Genomic DNA, 17,341 nt, shown 5'->3' with positions numbered 1-17,341 from the left:
AATCACTGACTATGAAAAGTATAACCACGATCATATTTGAGTCTATGAATCTTGTTTTGCTTTATTAATATTTAAAAGATAGGGAATAATGCCTAGAGAAGAAATGGGTTGCTTCAGAATCACCCAAGCTACTGGTTCTCAGCCTCCACCCTGACCTACTCAATCAGAATCTAACATAAAGCAATTATAATAATAGCTACCTTCTATTGAGCACTCACTACTTTTAGCAAGGTGCTAATTGCTTTACCTAATGCCCTTCATTCCATCCCCACAACAATCCAGTGAGTCAGGTGTGATTATTACTCCTGTGATTCAGGTGAGAACATTGATCCTCTTGACTCAACGTTAAGTAATTTAGCCACGGTTGCATAGCTTGTAAAAATCCTTATTTTTATTCATCTATCTCTGCCTTTAAAAAAAATCAGTCAAACCTTTACAGTGACACAAGGTTATGAGCAGAGCTTAGGAAATTACTTTTTAATCCTTAGACAAGGGATTCAACAATTACGAGTAAAAAATATCAGCTATAAAATGGAACTGGAAACAAAGAGCAATGTCTTCTTCCAATCTTTGTTTCCAAAACAAACTCGAAAGTGAGATTAGGAGGATGCCGCTGACATTGGGTCCACGGGCAAAAAGAAGGTGTACAACTGTGTCCAGCGCAAGAGGTCACCAATCAATGGGGAATGTGTTTCTACCTGACAACAGTGCAGCGGTTATTCCTGCGTTCTAACTATGGAGGTTCCAAGAAAAGACAGTGAGAAAGACAGAAGAAGTTGATTAGGGAAGGGGAGCAAGACAAATGAGCTCCCAGGCACCATCTGCTCAGATTCCAGTCCAAAAGATCCTTGGGCATTGATGGAAGAGTCTGTCGCAGCACGCAAGACTAAGTAAGCCACATTTCCCATGGTACCAAGGCAATCGCCTTGCAGTCTTTGATAAGCTTACTTCCACCCCAAAACCTGATCTTGCTTAGCCAAACCCACTTATTCCAATTACTCATAGTTCCATAAATAGAAAAGACTCACGTTAGCCTTTGCTTAATGAAGTTCTTTTCTTATGAGTCACGGCACTAATTAAAACTTAAGGATTTTTAAAATACGAATTCATGTAGTGTGAAGCAAGCCATTTCAAGTGCTATTCTCTGGGATAATCATTTGCATCTGAAGTCTACAGATGAAAAGATCGTGATCAGAGTGAAGACCTGTCCCTCGGTGAGGCACGTAAGCATTCTCAACCCTCAGTTTTCTCATCTTAAAAATAAGTCCAGTTACTCTCCAAATAATTCTTTAATTTTAAAATTTATGGAATAACCAAAATATATGAACAGTGGTCTTTAGGAACTGAGACAATGGAAAAACGTTTTTTATATTTTCTACAATTCTAAACTTTTTCTAATGGACAAGTATTACTTTTATAACAGGGAACTCTACCTTTATTTGAATCCATGGTAGTAATTCCATGGCCAGAAAAATTTCCCCCAGTCTAAGAATGCATCTTGACTTAATTGACTATTTTCCTAAAACTTCAAAAATTCTAAATGTATTTATACTTAAAAAAAAAAAAAAAAAAAAAAAACTGTACAAAAACCAAATGCTTGGTGCTGGCCTGATACTTCATTTTTTAGTTTATTTCATTGAGGCTTATTTGATCATTAGGATTCTGTGTCCAATTCAAAGCCTCTTCCTCGGTACCAAAGCCTTCCACAGACGTAGCCAGTGTGACCTGTCCAGTTACACTCACTGCCCTAATCCTCATGCATATAGGCTTGGGAAGTTTCAGAAAGTCACACGTTACATACAGACAATCATTGATCTTAAAAACTAAAAACTGTAAGAGTTTTGGGGATAGATTGGCCTTTGTAAAATTCTATCCAAGCCAATCTTTTTTGCCACTTTCTTGCTGTGTGGCTTGGATAATAATCCACTGATCAAGTTTCGCTTCATTTCCTCATGTGTAAAATGAGAATTCTAATACCTCATATACTGTTGTAAGGAATAAAACGAGATAAAACAAAATATTTACACAATGCCTGGGACATGCACACTCAATGTTCCCGCTACACAATTCTTTTTTTTTTTTTTTTTTGAGACAGAGTCTGGCTCTGTCACCACACTGGAGTGCAATGGCGGCATCTTGCTCACTGCAACCCCCGACTCCCAGGTTCAAGTGATTCTCCTGCCTCAGCCTCCTGAGTAGCTGGGATTACAGATGCCACCAAGCCCAGCTTATTTTTGTATTTAGTAGAGACAGGGTTTCACCATGTTGGTCAGACCAGGCTGGTCTCAAACTCCTCATCTTGTGATCCACCCACCTAGGCCTCCCAAAGTGCCGGGATGACAGGCTTGAGCCGCCACACCCCCGCAACGCACAATTCTGATGAAATTTTTAAACTTCCCATCAGAAAACAAGAAGAGCGACTTGGATTGTACCTATATGATGCCAAACACAGATGAAAATGAATACCAAAGTTTCTGAACATTTACATTACACAAAAAGCGTTATTCCATACTGTTGAGTTCAGAGGAGTATTTAGGGTTTTTTCTTAGGCAGTAGCAAGTGGAAGTAATTGACTCTACTGAGATGATATAAAATCCAAGAATATTTAAGAAATGTTAGAATAAACTTAACATTTATCTACATAACTTTGAGAAACTGATATAAATGCATCTTTCTCCATGTTCTCCATTTATACAGTATGCTTAAAAAACTATGTTTCTCCTATCTTACAAGCCAAGACTTTACAAATATTTAAAATGATAAAAATGAGATAATTTTGAAACACCAGTGAATTCCTCAAGATAGCACAATATGCCTAAAACCGCACATGCTGTAAACAATATTGATAACTACTGGGAGACTGGCTGACACTTAGCAGCTGGTGCACTGCAAAAATACTCTTATTCTTTAAAGATCTGTTTTTGTGGCCAGGCACGGTGGCTCAAGCCTGTAATCCCAGCACTTTGGGAGGCCGAGGCGTGTGGATCACAAGGTCAAGAGATCAAGACCATCCTGGTCAACATGGTGAAACCCCGTCTCTACTAAAAATACAAAAAAAATTAGCTGGGCATGGTGGCGCGTGCCTGTAATCCCAGCTACTCGGGAGGCTGAGGCAGGAGAATCGCCTGAACCCGGGAGGCGGAGGTTGCGGTGAGCCGAGATCACGCCATTGCACTCCAATCTGTTTTTACTCATGCACCCAACAGAGGTGTGTTCCAAAACTCCATTTCGCTTTCACATTCCCTCCCTACTGTTTCACCAATTCTCACTCTGAACCCCAGGGAATGTGTTTGGGCCTGGGGGTTGGGACAAGCTCTGGAGTTGCTGGCAGAGATCAGGAGTGCTGAAATGAAGGCAAGTGAGGTAAGAAGGGAAAGATAAAGAGAAAAATATATCTCATAAGACAGATGAAGAAATAATTTCCACTTATCATTTTAACTTAATTTCAAAAAGGAAAACCAAAAAACAGGTTCTGAGCTGCTTAGTATGATACAAATTAATCTCATTCGCACCCCCTAATGTGCCGGGCACTTTCAAGCTTCTCCTGAAAGAGAAATTCAATATTTTTATAAGTGTTTATGAATAAGGGGCCCATGAATTTTAAATCTGACAGCATGTAGGAAGAGAAGACTCTGGTTAGCAGAATTTAAAACAGAAAGAATCAAAAGCCTAGGTCAGAGTAGTAGCCTTCAAGTTTAGACAAAGTTAGTTTCCAGCTTTATTTACATTTCAATGAATACTTGGGACACCTTTTGTGATGAATTTACAGGGGTCCCCAACCCCTTGGGCCACAGAACCAGGCAGCACAGCAAGAGGTGAGCAAGCATTACCTGCTGAATTCCACCTCCTGTCAGATCAGCAGCAGGCATTAGATTCTCATGGGAGCATGAACCCTACTGTGAACTGCATATGCCAGAGATTTGGCTGCATGAGAATCTAATGCCTGATGAGAATCTAATGCCTGATGATCTGAGGTGGAATGGCAGTGCTGATGCTACTGCTGAGGAGCACCTGCAAACACAGACTAACCTTAGCAGAGAGGTTTCACTGCGCAGGGACCATAACATATCAATCAGACTCCTATCAAAAACATATCAGTGAGTGGCAAGTGACAATTAAGCTGCATCTAGTGACAGGCTTTAAGTCAGAATCAGACACATTTGAGACTGCGCCTGACACATCCATTATTTTATTTACCGCTTCCATCCACGCCTGTTTCCACACTGTGCGTTTGTCTCAGTCACAGTTTTAGTAAGCCCAGAAGCTAACCCTAGCCACAGTGAGTAATAAACAAACTGGAGAGCTTCTTTGAACAGGAGGAAAGAACCAATGATGAGACAGCAGAAGACTCTAAGACTGCCAACAAAAAGAAAGCTACACTTAAAAGAAGATACCAAGGGTCCTACGTAACCTACAGGTTCATTCCAGCAGGTGATTCACATTCTCCAAGCCCGCTTAGTATAATATGTGGTGACCAGCTACCCAGTGAAGCCATGAAACCTTCACAACTTCTTCACCACATGGAGACCAAGCACCTTGCATTAAAAGGCAAAACTTCAGAGTTTCTCAAAAGAAAAATAATGTGAACATGAAGAACAGGAGCAATTATTGAAGGCCACCACTTCGTCAAATGTGTCTGCACTGACAGCATCATTCTCAGTGGCTAATTGCATTGCTAAAGCTAAGAAGTCCTTTAACTGTTGGTGAAGAGTTGATTCTGCCTGCTGCTAAAGACCTTTGTCCTGAACTTTTAGGAGAGGCTGTAATTCAAAGGGTGGCATGTGTTTCTCTTTCAGCCAGCACCGTGTCTAGAATGGATGAAATAGCAGAGGATATTGAGGCACAACAGTTAGAGAGGATTAATGAGTCACTGTGGCGTGAGATCCGAGTTGAGGAGACTATCAAAGTTGACAACGAGACAGTAATGCTTATTTTTGTACAAAATAGTTTTTCGGGAGCATGTGAATGAAGATATGTTGTGTTTACTTCTGTTGCCAACCAACACCACCAGAACCATTCAAGCCTTTGAATGATTACATATCAGGAAAACTGAATTGGTTGTTTTGTATTGGAATATGCACAGTCGGAGGGCTGCCATGACTGGATGGCTTTCTGGTTTCACTCCTCAGATCAAAGAGGTTGCTTCGGAATGTGATCCTACGCACTGCGTCTTCCCATAGAGAAATGCTGGCTAGCCAAAACAGTGTCATCTGAACTTAACCAGGCTTTGCAGGACGTGATTAAAATTATCAACCACATTAAAGTGCATCCCTTAACTCACATCTGCTCACGTGGCTCTCTGAGATGGACGAGGAACACAAGCATCTCTGCTTATACACAGAAGTGAGATGGCTTTCTAAAGGACAACCCCTGGACAGAGTTTCTGGGTTACGAGAGCCACTCCAGAGACTTCTTTCAGAAAAACAGTCTCCACTGGTAGCACATTTCAGTGACACAGAATAGATCACAAAACTTCCTTACTTGTGTGACACTTACTTTTTATTTTTTATTTTTATTTTTTTAGGAGGAGTTTCACTCTTGTTACCCAGGCTGGAGTGCAATGGCGCGATCTCGGCTCACCGCAACCTCTGCCTCCCGGGTTCAGGCAATTCTCCTGCCTCAGCCTCCTGAGTAGCTGGGATTACAGGCACGCGCCACCATGCCCAGCTAATTTTTGTATTTTTAGTAGAGACTGGGTTTCACCATGTTGACCAGGATGGTCTCGATTTCTTGACCTCGTGATCCACCCGCCTCGGCCTCCCAAAGTGCTGGGATTACAGACTTGAGTCACCGCACCCGGCCTGTGTGACACTTTCGACCTGCTTACTAAACTCAATCTGCCACGTCAGGGGAGAACAGCCACTGTGTTGAAGTCAGCAGATGAAGGGGCTGCATTCAAAGTCCAACTGGAATTACGGGGGCAATGAGCGAACGCTGAGATTGTTGACATGTTTCAAACATTAGCAGAGATTTCGAAAGAGATGGAGCCAGGATCTTCTTTCCCCCAGCTGGCCCATGATCACCTACCTCAGCTTTCAAAAGAGCTTGAGCATTACTTCCCAACCACAAAAAAATCCAAATGGGAAGGAGTGGATCTGCATTCCATGTCCGAATAAGCCAGGTGAATCGACTTTGTCAGTGCGAGAAGAGGATCAACTGCTTGACATTGCAAATGACAGTGGCCTTAAAAGTATGTTTAAGACATTAAATCTCCACACATTCTAGATTAAAGTCCAGATGGAATATCCAGGGATTGCCACAAAAGCACTCAAAAGCCTGCTTCCATTTCCAACCCTGCTTTGTGAAGCAGGGCTTTTTGTAATGACAGCAACCAAAATGAGATTCCGGAGTAGACTGGACATAGGAACACACTTCACGTATCACTGTCGCCCGGCAGTGTCCCATCTGCCACCCCAAATGGGGCCATCTAGTTGCAGGAAAATAAGCTCAGGGCTCCCACTGATTCTACATTATGGTGACTTTTATAATTATTTCATTATGCATTACAATGTAATAGTCATAGAAATAAAGTTCACAATGAATGTAACGGCTTGAATCATCCCCCTACCCTGACTGTGGAAACGTTGTCTTCAATGAAACTGGTGCCAAAAAGGTTGGAGACCGTTGAATTAGAACTTTCCCAAGTCCTTTCCACCACCATCAAATTCTCCCGTTGTTGCTAGCAGGGTGTAGGATTTTTTTAGAAGTTTCTTTTGTTTGCTTGATCCAAGAACTACAGTTCTCATCACCTCACTTTTTATAAAGAGTGAGGTGCCAGAATCCTATAGAATCTTGGAAAGCAGAGCAGATATTGAATGGGAAATGCTATAATCTACATTTGTGATTAGTGGTATCATTAGGACCAGTCTGCAATTAGAGACCAGCCCAAGTCTTTAACATCAGCATTTACAGCCTGTAAACTGCAATCTGCAATAAAAAATAAAATGTAGAAAGAAAAAGATAAATATTGATTGTCTTATTCTTTTTTTTTTTTGAGGCGGAGTTTCCCTCTTGTTGCCCAGGCTAGAGTGCAATAGCAAGATCTTGGCTCACTGTAACCTCTGCCTCCTGGGTTCAAGTGATTCTCCTGCCTCAGCCTCCTCAAGAGCTGGGATTACAGGCATGCACCACCATGCCCAGCTAATTTTGAATTTTTAGTAGAGACAAGGTTTCTCCATGTTGGTCAGGCTGATCTCACACTCTCGACCTCAGGTGATCTGCCTGCCTCAGCCTCCCAATGTGCTGGGATTACAGGTGTTAGCTACCGCACCTGGCCCAATTGTCATTTTAAAAGATAAAGAAGCAGACATCTAATCAAATACAGATTACAAACAGCTGCACAAAAGAAAAGATCAGATTTGGGGGAAAGGAGGAACATGATCCTCTCTGGACTGAAAGATGAGAATAGTGTCAGACGTGTCAATGTGGGAGCTCACAATGGGTCACTCTGGCTTAACAGGATCAGGGCCAGATCCCGGAGCAATGCCCTGCCTTCAAAAGTATCACATCCCACCACAATCCAATCTTCCACATAAATACTGTTTTCAAGATTTTCCTTGTTTTATGATGCTTGTTTTGACAGAACTTTGCTTGCCTAATAAACACCTCTACTATAAGGAAGACTAGGTCACATGCCCACAATCAGGAAGCACTGTTAGACCCTCTGATTCTGAGGAAACTGAATACCACGTATTCTCATCCACAGTAGGAATCTAATTAGAAATCAAAGAGGAATTTAAGATTAGAGCTACAATTTCTGTGGCACTCACTCCCAAGTCTACTGGACCTTTTTGTTCACTTTTCAAATTGAAAATGGAGGCACGAGATGGTCATGGGGATCTCATCCTGACAGTTTTACACAGTCATGAATCTAAGAGCACATCTACAAAGGGTCATGAAAGGAGGGGCAAAGAACAGACAGAGGAGAAAGAAAAGGGGTTCTAAATACGCCTCTCCTTGCCCTTCCCCTTCCCCTCAAAGTACCATTTTGGCCATAAGCTCAAAGTTCTTCTTATCCTAGGGCACTCTCTGCCCCTTCACTCTGCCAGAGTTCTTGTCCCAGGGCAGAGGCATCCACACTAGTTTATTTCAAATGAGAGTTTTACTCATTTAAACACTTCTAGATATGGTCTGTGGGGCAGAGAATGAAAGAGTCCCATATTATAAGTCTGAATTCATATCCCTATAGAATTATTGTTATGCCCCTGGGTTGAGTCTTCTATTATTTCATTGTGTTAAGGATTAAATAAGCATTTGAGAACATAATTTCTATGTAGAAGATTAGTTCCAAAGGAAGCTGTATCCTAAATTCCAAATGACTAATCTAGAAAATAAACATTAGGACATCGACTATATAGGAACTGTCTTTATATAAATAGCATTGCATCTATGAAAACAACATGTGTATCTATTAGTACAGCCAAGTAAAATGAGTTGAGAATCTGGTCTATTTATCTGATTAAAAAAAAAAAAAAAAAAGTCGGCCAGGCGCAGTGGCTCACGCCTGTAATGCCAGCACTTTGGGAGGCCGAGGCGGGTGGATCACGAGGTCAAGAGATCGAGACCATCCTGGTCAACATGGTGAAACCCCGTCTCTACTAAATATACAAAAAATTAGCTGGGCATGGTGGTGCGTGCCTGTAATCCCAGCTACCCAGGAGGCTGAGGCAGGAGAATTGCCTGAACCCAGGAGGCGGAGGTTGCGGTGAGCCGAGATCACGCCATTGCACTCCAGCCTGGATAACAAGAGCGAAACTCTATCTCAAAAAAAAAAAAAAAAAAGTCATATGTAAACTCTGGTATAATGTAAAATATACCAAATACCAGAAGAGAGACCTAAAGTACTATGTGGCATCTAAGGAGAGCATTAGCTTCTCCCATTCTCTTTGTTTGCTGGTTTGTGAGGTAAAGTGGGATTGATAAAGAAGAACATCTGTTACATGAATGCTGAATGTTAAAAGAAAAAACAGAGGAAAGTGGAGAAGGGATTCTAATCAGAGGGAATTCATCATGAGCAAAGCTGAGACAGATAATAAGGGGTACACCTGGGAATAAATAAGCCCAGCTTGATCAGAACGTGAGTGATACAGTTAGGATAAGTGTCCCCTCCAGATTTCATGTTAAAATCTGATCCCCAGAGTTGATGGTGGGGCTTGGAGGAAGGTGTTTGAATCATGGGGGCAGATCAAGATTCAGACACCTTCCACCAAGATGCTATTCTCATGGGAATGAGTGAGTTCTCACTTTTAGTTCCCAAAAGAACAGGCTGTTGAAAGCGCCTGGCACCTCTCCTTCTCTCTTCCTTTCTATCTCACCATATGATCTGTACTTGAAGGTTCCCCGTCACCTTCCACTGTGATTGGAAGCTTCCTGAAGCCCTCATCAGAAGCAGATGTAGGTGCCATGCTTCTTGTACAGTGTGTAGAACCACGGACCAAATAAATCTTCTAAATAAACTACCCAGCCTCAGGCATTTTTTATAACACAAACAGACGTGGACAGTGAAGCACAAAAAGTAGAGAGAAACGGCTTAAAACGTGGGTAGTGGCCAAACTGTTAAGCTGCTGTTGCCATAATGCATAGTTTATTTGGCAGGTTAATGAGAACATTTCAAATTGCTAGGAAGAAGAAAGTTATAACTGGGGAAAATTAATTTACAGAGGAGAATAAATCAAATCAAAGGGAAAAAACACAGTAATAGAATTAAAAAGCAACATGTCTGTATTTGTTTCAGGAAAGTTTGAGTAGCTGAAGTATTTTCACTAATATGAACTGTTAGAAACAGATACTCAGTGCCGCAAAGAAAAATTAGCACTGAGACAATGGAACTTTCAGCAAAGCAATTTTTACTGTTTTAGTACCCTCTAGCCATCATGCCAGGAGAGTACAACGAACAAAGGAAAAGCAGACGTACTGCCGCGTTTGATCTTCATTGGCTGGAGCCCGACCTTTACACTTTAAACCAAAACCTGATTGGCTAACAACTTAAAACTTTTCTTAATTGGTAAGGGTCATCGGCTGCGAGCTGGGATATGCCCGTGAGCACGTCCAGCACAGATATCTTGGCTAAAGTACAAGGACATAGAACATATTACGTGCCTCTAAGCATGGCATGTCTAACAGCTACACAGGCTGAGGCTTAACAAACAGTTATTAGCACACTTACGATTTATTTTTTAACAAGAAAGGAAATTTTGAAGAGGAACTTTTACTTTCCACATGAACTTAGGGAAACGGTGAAGCTGAGTCACAAAGAAAATTAAAAAGTTCACTTTCAGTGAATACATACAGCACAGTTTTAAATTTGAATAATGTATAGGAGAGGAGGGACCCGTACAATTTTAACATGGCCCTGCCAGGGTTAGAGTGGTGGCCGTGGAAATGCAAAGAAGGTGATGATGAGTCCTCACAAAGGTAAACGAGCTCCACAAGACAGCCACAGAGCGTAGGAGGAGAAGGCAGAGGACGACTCTAAGATGACCACAACATTTAGTGTTTGGCGACTACTACCAGAAAGGGAACAGGTAAGTCAGGAGGAAAGAGGCGAGCATATTTGGGGCCACAGTAGATTTAAGAATATCTAGATGGAAAAGATCAGTAGGCGGCTGGACAGGAGCTTGGGAGAGAAACTGGATCTTGAGAGTCATCTATATAGATGTGTGAGTTAAACCTGTGTGAGAATGCAGGGTTCTAACAGAGAAAATAGAACATCACCGGAGAGGAAGCCATGTTATGCTCCTTAAATATCACATAGTGTTTCTTCATTTTCATCCCCACAGGATTAAAGCCTTGTCATCTCTCATTGTGTGTGTGGGAGAGGACTGAAGGTGATAATGCAGTGAGGATGTGTGGATGAGAGCCAGAAAAGACAGCACAAGTGAAGAAAAACATTTCATTCATCATTTGCCCAGTGGCTTATATGAGAACATGGACTCTTCCTGAATGCAATTATGGATAGTCTGTTACTGATAAGAAACTTGCTTCTAGTCTCCATGGAAAATAGGTTAACATGTTTCTGAAGATGTCTCACTCTCCTGTGTGGGAAGAATGTGAGAGGAAAACAGAATGATCCCCAGGACACTGTGGGAAGAACAGGTGCGATGAATCATGAAAGCCATGATTCAGAAGACAACTAAGTCATCACTCAACTATGGTAGAAAGATGTCACCAAAAAGCCATGGATGAAGACATAAGTGGACTGCAGTCACCTTCAGTTGGGGAAAAACCCAGGGGCAGGAAAACAATGGGGAAAATATATGGTGGTGTTACAATAGCCACGTTACCTGTTTCACAATTTTGTTGTGTCATTTTATGTGACAACATTTTAGAAAGAATTTGGAGGAGACTGCTTTAGAGGCAGTTAATCTGATGACCACGTGAAGCCTGTCCTAATTTCTTTTTAAATGTCTATAAAATGCAGAATACTTGAAACATTGTATGAGAATAAAAGGAAGCTGATATCAGAATCTTAGAGGGTTTGATTCCGATTATAAGTCTGATGAAGCTGAGCTGAGCGAAATATTCTATCTTTAGCTCCCAGTACACCCTGGCCACTTCCTGAAAAAGAAATTACCTGAAGAAAAAAAAATAAGACGTATTCATATTTTTATATATTCTTTGTCTGTGATCTGCTACCCAGGTTCAGTACCAACAGAAAGGCTAAAGCTTTTCTCTACCCTTTGAGAATGAATCTGGATCCAATGAGCCCAAACACTCATCTTCCCATGCGCCTCCCTCTTCTCCCTCCCCACACCCATCAACCAATCGTGTTTCTTCTCCCCATCTTTCTACAGTCAGGAAATCCAGAAAATTAATCCAGAAATTAACTTGACAGAAAGTCGTGGGGAATAAGCAGTGACAGCGTACTTCCTGAGAAGTGAAGCTCCATGAAACTAATGCCATTGTAAATGTAAAATAAATGTCCCAGTTGAAGGGGATCATGGAAATTACACTCCTTCTATCACATTATACCTCAAAATACCAAAGACGCGGACAATACAAGAAGAAGAATACCAAAACAATGGTTGAAAAAAATTTACACCAAGATTATTCAAATCTCTCCTCCAACCCTAACCTCCACTGTAATGGTTCTTTGTGAGGCTATCTTACGTGTAACTTATATGTAAAGAAATTCATTTTTTTTTTTTTTGAGACGGAGTTTCGCTCTTGTTACCCAGGCTGGAGTGCAATGGCGCAATCTCGGCTCACCGCAACCTCCGCCTCCTGGGTTCAAGCAATTCTCCTGCCTCAGCCTCCTGAGTAGCTGGGATTACAGGCAAGCGCCACCATGCCCAGCTACTTTTTTGTTTTTAGTAGAGACGGGGTTTCACCATGTTGACCAGGATGGTCTCGATCTCTCAACCTCATGATCCACCCACCTCGGGCTCCCAAAGTGCTGGGATTACAGGCTTGAGCCACCACGCCCAGCCAGAAATTCATTTTATATAAGTAGAAATCTAACTTTTTCCCTCCTCCAAATATATAACCAACCCCCATTTGTTGAATAATCCAATTTCCTATTAAATGGGATGCTTCCTTTATCATTTATTTCACATTTATGTTGGTCACTCTGTTTTTCTTTCATTCAACAAACAATAATTGAGTTCCTACTATGTGCCTCATGCTATCTCAGGTGCTTGGATACATCAGTGAACGGAAAGATCCCTGTCCTCATTCAAGCTTACAGCAGGAGAAGACAAATAATAAACAATAAGCATAATAGCTAAGGAATTTACCTAATATGTTAGAAAGTGATTGTTGTTATGAAAAGAAAAAAGATAATGAGAGCAAAGGAAAGCTGGAGGTGCTGGGAGGTGGGGAAATTGCTATCTGAAATCAGGTGGTAAGCCTAGGCCTTATTAGCAAAGACTTGAAGGAGAGGAGAGAATTAATGAAGAAAATACCTAGAAAAATAATATTCCAGGAAGCAAGCATATCAAGAGCAAATTTCTTAATTCTGAGTTATGTGTGGTAGGTTAAAGGAATAACAAGGAGGCCAGAGTGGCTGAAGTTGAGTGAGAGGGTAAAGAAAAAAAAGAAAGATAATGATAGATAAAGCAGATTATGTGGGGTATTGCAGGCCGTTGAGAGGATTTTGGCTTTATTCCAAATGAAATGGGCAATTGCTACAGTGTTTTAAGCTGTAGGAATATATAATAGGACTTGCTTTTTCAAATTATCTCTGTGGCTACTTATCTGAAAATAATTTTGTATGGGTACCAGGAGAGAAATAGGGAAACCTATGAGAAAAAAATTGAGGTAATCAGAAAGAGATGATGGTGGTACCTATCAATCAGCAAAGTAGGCAGTGAGAAGTAATTCAGATCCCAGGTGTATTTGGAAAGCAGGGCGACAAGACTGTCTTAATGGACTGGATGTGGGGTATGAATGAGGAACCGTCTGAAACGACACAAGGTTTCCTGGCTCGAGCAACTGGGATGAGTTGATAACCTGTAATTGCTATCAACTGCAATGGAAAAGGCTGCTGATACAGCAGGTCTCTCTGTCTCTCTGTCTCTCTCTCTCTCTCTCTGTGTGTGTGTGTGTGTGTGTGTGTGTGTGTGTGTGAGAGAGAGAGAGAGAGAGAGAGAGAGAGAGAGAGAGGGAGAGAGAGAGAGAGAGAGAGGGAGAGAGAGAGAGAGAGAGGGAGAGAGAGAGAGACAGAGAGAGAGAGAGAGAGGAAGCAGGAGTTTGTTTAGGACATGTTGAGTTTGGGATGTCTATAAAACACTCAGTTGGAATAATTAGTTGACAGTTGATATATGAGTTGGAGTTGGAGAAAGAAATCTGAGCCAGAGATATAAATGTGCAGGTCACTGGCAAGTAAATATTTAAAGCCATGGTGAACATAAGATCACCATGGTAGATAACGTAGATAGAGTTGAGAAGAGGAATAAGGACACAACTGTGGAGCATACTACACTAAAAGTATGGGAAAAGGAAAACCCTGCAAAGGAGTGAGTGGCCAGCGAAGCAAAAGAAAATTCTGGAAGCCATGTGAAGAAAACTTACCAAAGCAGTGGCATGATCATATGGTAAATACTGATGATAGAGTTGAGTAAGATGAAAACAAAGATTGACCACCAAGGTTAGCATCATGAAGTAACCAGTGATCTTGAAGAGAGCAGTTTCCACGCAGTGATGTCAAATACCTGTTGCCATGGTTTTAAGAGAAAAGGGAAGAGAATTTGGAAACAGTACAGACAATGCTTTTAAGGAGGTATGTTGCAAAGGGGAGCAAAAAACTTGAGTGATTTGCTGAGGGAGGTAGAGTCAAGATACTTTTGTGTAAGGTCATTGGAATAATCCAGTAGAAAGTGAAAAAATGATAATACAGGAAAAAGAGGAAAGAATTGCTAAAATGCACTCTTTGAGTAGACAAGTAGAGATAGCAAATAATGAACAAGTAGAGACACTGGCTTTAGACAGGAAGATAGTTAGTTCGTCTGAGGTAACAGGTAGATAGGTGGAGGGAGGTGCTAGTGCTTTTAAGTCAGCAGATGTTGTAGAAGGCAACTATGCATGTTTTCTCCTGAGGGCTTCCATTTTCTCAGTAAAAGAGAAAGCATGGTCATCAGCTGAGCTTTAGAGACATGGAGTTTCAGTAAAATGAAAAAAGTCTGAAATAATCATCCTGAAGGCAAGAGACAGATGGCCTAAGGATGTATAGAAGGCTTACCTGACAGCACCAAGGTCCTACTTCAGATTCATAATCATGAATTTCCAACGCGATGAAGCAACTTGATTGAGTGTTTTCCTCCAGTCTCTACTTTAGGTGATCAGTTACAGGTTCAGAAGAGTTGAGAGTTGGACTTCACCAGAAAGTATTAATAGTTTTGCCCAAAGAATAGTAAAAAGTGAGAGAAAGGCAAAAGAATAAAGGGTGTATGAAAAAGAAGGCTTCCAATAACTGACTATGAAATTTAGGATAAGCAAAGGGAGAATAAAACTGTCAGAGAGGAACAGTGGAAAAGGGGTGTGATCAGTGGAAATGAGAGTTCCAAAGGGGTAAAAAGATTGCTGGAATTAGAAAGCTGGAAAGAGTGAGGTAGGAGAGAGAAGAGATAGTATTTAGAGTGAACGACCAGAAATTCAGATTTTACAGAAGATGCAGTCATTAATGATGACAACAGTCATGAGGGAGCTTACAAGGAACATCACTGACTGAAGGAGAAGATGTCAAAGAACCGAGTGACCAGTTCTGTGTTCTTGAAATCATCAAGAACTAAGGATAAGAATTGTACTAAATTATATGATTTGAAGTTAAAAGTGTAAAGAAACGAGGAATGTTAACAATAGAGTCATATAATTTGATTACATGAGACTCAAAATGAGCACATTTTTAAAAAATTTTATGTTTTTATTTTTTTAATGGACAAATAATAATTATATATATTCACTTACATTGACTCCGTATCTTGCCTATTGCGAACAGGGCTGCAGTGAAAACGGGGGTGCAGATGTCTCTTCAATACACTGATTTCCTTTCCTGTGGACAGACTCTCAGTAGTGCGATTGCTGGACCATATCGTAGTTCTAGTTGTGTTTGTCTTAGAAACCTCCATACTGTTCTCCAAAGTGGTTGTACTAGTTTTCATCCCTACCGACAGTGTATAAGAGTTTTCTTTTTTTCACATTCTCACCAGCACAAAATCAGTAAGTTTTAAAAAGGAAAGAGGGAGAATGAAAGAAGCCACAGTGAGCAAGGAGGACAAGACCTGTCCAATTTCCAGTCTCAGTGGGAGGAAAAAATAGCCACCACTTCAGATAACAGGGCAGTGTTGTCAGGGAAGTCAGATTTTTATTAGAGCAAGGAGAAAGAAACTTTCGAAATCTGGGTTGCAGACATGGGAGATTTTACTGATAACAGGTCATAAATTACCCTGTACAAGAGTTGCCTGAGTAGAAGAGAGGTGGGGAAGGATGCAAGGACTCTAAGAGTCACGAGAATGAGGAGGGTAAGAGATGAGCTGGGAGTCTGTGGTGCTTCACGGTACACAACTAGGTATCAACAGCATAATGAGCTTAATTCTTCATCTGTCCATTCCACCCCATACCCACATCTACCCCTACCCATGAGGCCTCCATTTCAGAAAGTGTGGTCTTATAGAAATACAAGTCTGACCACATCATACTGCTGCTTAAACCCCTTTAACGGCTTCTAATGATCTTCATATAAAGACCAAAATCCTTGGAATAATTCACAAAAACCTGCATAGTCCGGCTGCCTCTCCAACTCCACACACGTATCTGCTTTGGGCTCCCAGGCCATGCTGGCCTTTTCAGTGTCTCTAGAACACTAACCTTGCCTCTCTCACTGCCTTTCTGCTTCCTTCTGCCTAGAATGCCTCCTCCACACACAACTCCCAGGTTGTGTCTACTTAACTCCCACTTGTCTTGTAGATCTCAACTCACACTCTCCCCAGATCAGTCACGATCTCTCGTATATGATATCACAGAGCCCTGTTTCCATATACTTACACTGGCTTCTAATTATGTATTTGTGACTATGACTCGTGTCTCTCAATCTCACCTAGTTTACTGAATAGTAAGCTCCATGAAGACAAAGAACACGGCTGTTGTTTTCACCGTTATACATCCAGAAACTCACTAAGTACCCGACACTTATTATAGATAGTAATAAATATTACGCAGTAATAAATATTTATTAAATGACCTGATCCATAGGATGTTGTCTTCAGCACTACAACCAGATAAATACCTTATTCTTTTTCTTTTTTTTTTAATCAAGAGAGGTTTTATTGCTTGACTTAAGGAGGCCATGGGGAGTATTCTCCAAAGCAGTGTCTTTCTGAGGGAAAGTGACAGGAGGGTTTTCTGGGGCCATGGAGAGGGGAGAGGGTGCATCATCACATAGAGAGGAGTGGGTTTCAGTGGTGCACACATACTGAGCCATTCTGCCAGCACAAGGTCCCATGAGATGGTCATGAGCTATAGCTCCTCCCTGGGTGGAGATTTTAGCACGGTCGGTCATGTCAGAGACCTTTAAACCAGCGTGACTCCCATCTTGAATAGAGGCTCAGCAAAATGAGGCTGAGACCTACTGGGCTGCATTTCCAGGAGGTTAGACATTCTAAGTCATAGGAGGTCAGCACAGATGCAGGTCATAGAGACCTTGCTGATAAAGCAGGTTGTGGTAAAGAAGCCACCCACCTCCCACTAAAACCAAGATGGTTTTGACAAGTGACATCTGGTCATCCTCACTGCTGACTATACACTAACTACAATATATTAGCATGCTAAAGGACACTCCCAGCAGCACCAACACAGTTTACAGATGCCATGGTAACATCAGGAAGTTATCCTATATAATCTAAAAAAG

General features: G+C 41.3%; 1 protein-coding gene across 16 annotated transcripts in view; it reads right to left on the bottom strand.

The window, feature by feature from the left end:
- Positions 1–17,341, bottom strand: part of UCHL5 (ubiquitin C-terminal hydrolase L5) — a 108,838-nt gene that overhangs the window by 33,341 nt on the left and 58,156 nt on the right. The window lies entirely within an intron of this gene.

Source organism: Saimiri boliviensis, chromosome 19, assembly GCF_048565385.1.
Source record: "Saimiri boliviensis isolate mSaiBol1 chromosome 19, mSaiBol1.pri, whole genome shotgun sequence".
NCBI classification, from domain to species: Eukaryota; Metazoa; Chordata; class Mammalia; order Primates; family Cebidae; genus Saimiri; species Saimiri boliviensis.
The sequence above is the reverse complement of the archived record's forward strand: the minus strand, read 5'-3'. Positions and strand labels throughout refer to the sequence as shown.